The sequence below is a fragment of the Pinus tabuliformis genome, chromosome 7 (assembly GCF_031772625.1).
Source record: "Pinus tabuliformis cultivar Carrire ecotype Pingquan chromosome 7, CPIR1, whole genome shotgun sequence".
Taxonomy (NCBI): domain Eukaryota; kingdom Viridiplantae; phylum Streptophyta; class Pinopsida; order Pinales; family Pinaceae; genus Pinus; species Pinus tabuliformis.
The window spans coordinates 1810896900-1810901112 of NC_142293.1; the positions used below are offsets into that span (position 1 = coordinate 1810896900).

The following is a 4213-nucleotide window of genomic DNA, read 5'->3' on the forward strand; positions in this document are numbered from 1 at the left end:
AACAACGCTTTATAACATCGAATAATGCTCCAATAAAATATCAATATTAAATAGAAGACACATCACAAACTCTCATGCCCACAAACTAAACATTCTTAAGTCTGAAGAAGGAGGCTCTTTATCTTCAAAATTTCGCTCCAGATATCTGACAATGTTCACCAGATTATCCACTACAGGAATCTAATCTCGAACTGTGGCCTCCTCCAAGCCCACAACATAGAGTTCTTTCTCCACGCTCAGAAACGTTTCAAAAAATATGGTCACACCAGAATAGGTTGTGGTGGACTGTAATAGAAATTAGAAGGTGTAGATAAATAAATAACCAGTCACTTATAATTGGAGATCCTGTAGTAATGGTGGATCCGTGCGTTCTCCGCTCCAATATTCCGCTTTCTAGAGTTGTGATTCACCCCTCAAAGAAGCTGCCCAGGCACTTCGTTCAGCCAACCAAGAGAGGATTTATATTATTGGTACAAGATCAAAGCAATAAAACGGATGTTATTTGGTTGTTCTGGTTGATATTCAAGAAGCCTGCGATGGCTTTATTTTATTATGCTCTGGGATTGTTGGGTAGTGCTTGCAACATGAAAATATCCTACAGTATCTTATGTGTGGGTGTGGGAAAAGGCTTCAGGGAAAGTTTGATATATCTGTGCTTTCCGAGTTAACGGGTATTCAACGTTTAGTTGTGCATGGGCATGAATGCTCCTATTCTTCATATTAATATTTTGGCCTTGATGGTTATGGATATAATGAGGCTATATATAGACAATCTATGGCTAAGTTCATGCATGGGTTTCAAACATAGCAATCTCTGCAAGTGTCTGATTGCAGTATCTCCTATTCCAGATGTAAAGAGTCGATATCTCAATTCCATCAGAGAAATGCAGGCACTGTGGATTGGGTACAACTAGAGCCACACATTTCAATGTTACCAATGACGAGGAACACGGAGGATGGTTTATGCCGAATGTCAGCGAACTTCATCTATTAAACAATCATAGTAAATCAAATAAGAAATCTGGAATGCTGCCATATTTTAAAATCTCTTTGCCTGAGACTTCTGCAATCCATTGTGAAGGAAAGGCATTGATGGAACTACATGGGCCCAATAATTTTAAAACAGAAAAAGCACCTGTATCTGTCGTAATGCAAAATGTGAAATCTTCAGTTGCAAGTCCAGAAAAGCTTAAATCATAAAAATGTCATTCCCAATCGTTCACTTTGCTCTGATAATTGTCTTTGTGAATATGTTGTGATTGATAACACTAAGGCAGCGCATATGCTATGATTGATAACACTAAGGCAGCAGAAGAAACTTTTCGGTCAACTCTAAGTAGACTAGGGTTTCAGGTGTGGCATGGAATGAGGCCCCTAAATCTACCACCCAAGCATCAATACTATTTTCTAATGAAAGAATCAAAGCATCTTGCAACACATCACCTGTCACATTTGCTTCATGATTGTTTTTTTGTTGCATGTCTCCTTTTCCCTTCCAAGACTTGTAGTCTTTCTTCAGGTGTCCTTTATTCCTGCATTTCCAACACACTATCCCCGATCTGGACTTGGATTTGCCTTTTTTTGACTTACTGCAATATCTAGGGCTCTTTCCTCTTTCCATTTTTCTTCCCCTAGTCTCTGCAATCAAAGCATTACCTGATGTCTCACTCGAGATTTTCCATCGCATTTCCTCACTAAGGATTGCACCAACAACATCATCAAACTTTAAAGTACTAGATCCAGAGACAAAGTTACTAATGGCCATAACTAAACCATTCCAACTTTCTAGCAATGAGCACAGAAATAACAGAACCCTAACTTCATCATCAAAAGTTACCCCTATAGAAATTAACTGACTGGTAACTGTATTAAATTCATTTAAATGATCAACAATAGATCCACCTTCTGACATCTTCATATTAAATAAACGCTTCATAAGAAATACCTTATTTGAGGCCGATGGCTTTTTATATAGTTTGGCCAATGTCGACATTAAACCCTTTGTTGCTGTTTCCTTTGAAATATTAAATTCTACCGACGCCTCTAGGCACAATCGTATTGTTCCAAGTGCTTTTCTGTCAAGAATTCCCCATTTTGTTTCTATCATACTCGTCGGCTTCTTTGCCTTTCCGCTCAATGGTTGGTACAGATCTCTCTGGTACAAATAATCTTCCATCTACATCTTCCATAGCTGGTGGTTTTGGCCGTTAAATTTTTCGACCCTAAACCTACCATCTTCCACCATTGCTCCCACTCGAGCCAGGAACCTTTCTCTCCTTCGAGTTTATCAGCCAAATAGACCTTCGGCTCGATACCAATTGTTAGAAAATTATATATTATAGAACAATGGAACACATAAAATATTGCAGAAATATAAACATAGAAAATGCATAAAACAAGAGAGACACAGATATACGTGGTTCACCCAGTTTGGGCTATGTCCACGGAGAAACAACTAACCCTTCCTTTTATATTATCCAACAAAATGAAGAGATACAACTTATAATAGATCCACTGTAATTTCCTCTTCACTCTCAATCTCCTCTCTCTTCCCCACTCAGAATACAGATACGCATATACACAATACAATTCCCTCATATATAGCGAAGGTTTGAATTCTAGGGGAAAAACCCTAAATTAAACATAACGTCTACCATCAGATCTCCACATAATGAATGATCCAGATTGACTATGCAATTACAACATTTTACAAGGCAATTTTACATCTATTTTTAGCTTCGGGGGCGCTGCTCCCCCTGGACCTCCCTTCCAACGTATATTTTACGGGCAGCTTTCTCGCCCCATTACAAACTGGGGTCCAATGCGGCGATACCTCTGAATACAGAGATAATCAGGCTCCACACCCAACATTCTTTACTGAAAAGATGCAGATCGAATTACATGTCTTATTCTCCTCCAGAGTAGGTTGAATGCTAGGGTATATATAGTGGTTTGTCACTGTACTTTGAGGCCGACATGAACAGTAGGCAAGTCAACTTTTAGAAGATGGAGTTGGCTTTGTAGAAGATGGAGCCGACTTGAAGGATGGAGTCTTGTTATACACTTTGACTCAAAACATGTTTTTCTTCTTTGACATAAGAAGCCCAAGAAGGGTCTTTTACATAATGAGTTTGAGTTTGACTCAACACGAAAAATCCTAGAGCACACAATCGGTGTTTGACCTATTGACCAATGACCCAAGCATGAAAACCATTATTTAATAACTCAATTTTCTTTTACATTAATAATTTCTCTTTTTCTTTCTTTTGACAATTACATCATCACTTTAATACAATTTATGAAGACCAACACTAAGTACATTCTTCAACACTCCCTCTTAACGATATATATATATCTAGATATATATATATATATATATTGTTAAAATTGGCAACCAGGGCAAAACTTCATGTGGATCATCTTATTCATGGATAATAATATTTTTATTTGATTCCTCTCCTCAAGAGGTGTAGGATTGATATAAAGATCATCCAATTCCGATAAGTATTCATGGAGATATGAATTTATTTTGATTATGGAATTATTATCAAGCTGACCTACAACTCATGTAGGCTCAGAAGCCCAACAGTCACATCTATTCACCCACCAACGTTGTGTATAAATATAAGAGGAATTTTCCTCATTTAGACACACTTATCTCATCACATCTCTCTCTCTCTACTGCGCAGATATGAGTCTCTTCTCTACTGCGCTGAAATGGGTCTCTCTCTCTCACACATGTGAAGCCGGAAGCTGTTGAATTTGAAGCTGCAACTACAGAAGTAAAGATTGACTTGCGTGGCCTAGAAGATCTCCTCTTTGGAACTGCGCTGTAGGTTCATCTGAACCTCCTTTAAAAGCCGCAACTTTTGGTGGTGGAATGAAGTCAATCCAACGAACGGTTTGTAAGATATCGACTGCCCTAGTTTGAAGCCGGAAACTGCTGAAACTGAAGCTGCAACTGCAGAAGCAAAGATTGACTTGTGTGGCCTAGAAGATCTCCTCATCTGAACTGCGCTGTAGGTTCATCTGAACCTCCTCTGGAAGCCGAAACTTTTGGTGGTGGAATGAAGTCAATCCGACTGTCGGTTTGTGAGATATGGTCTGCCCTAGTTTGATAATGAAGCCGCTAATTATGATGCTACTGATCTAGGGTTTGCTACTACTGATATGAATCAGATTTATTGTACTATTTCTCTCTACTGAATTATTG

General features: G+C 38.5%; 1 pseudogene; it reads left to right on the forward strand.

The window, feature by feature from the left end:
- Positions 1–353: 353 nt before the first annotated feature.
- LOC149255615 (uncharacterized) lies at positions 354–1200 on the forward strand (annotated as a pseudogene).
- Positions 1201–4213: the final 3013 nt, after the last annotated feature.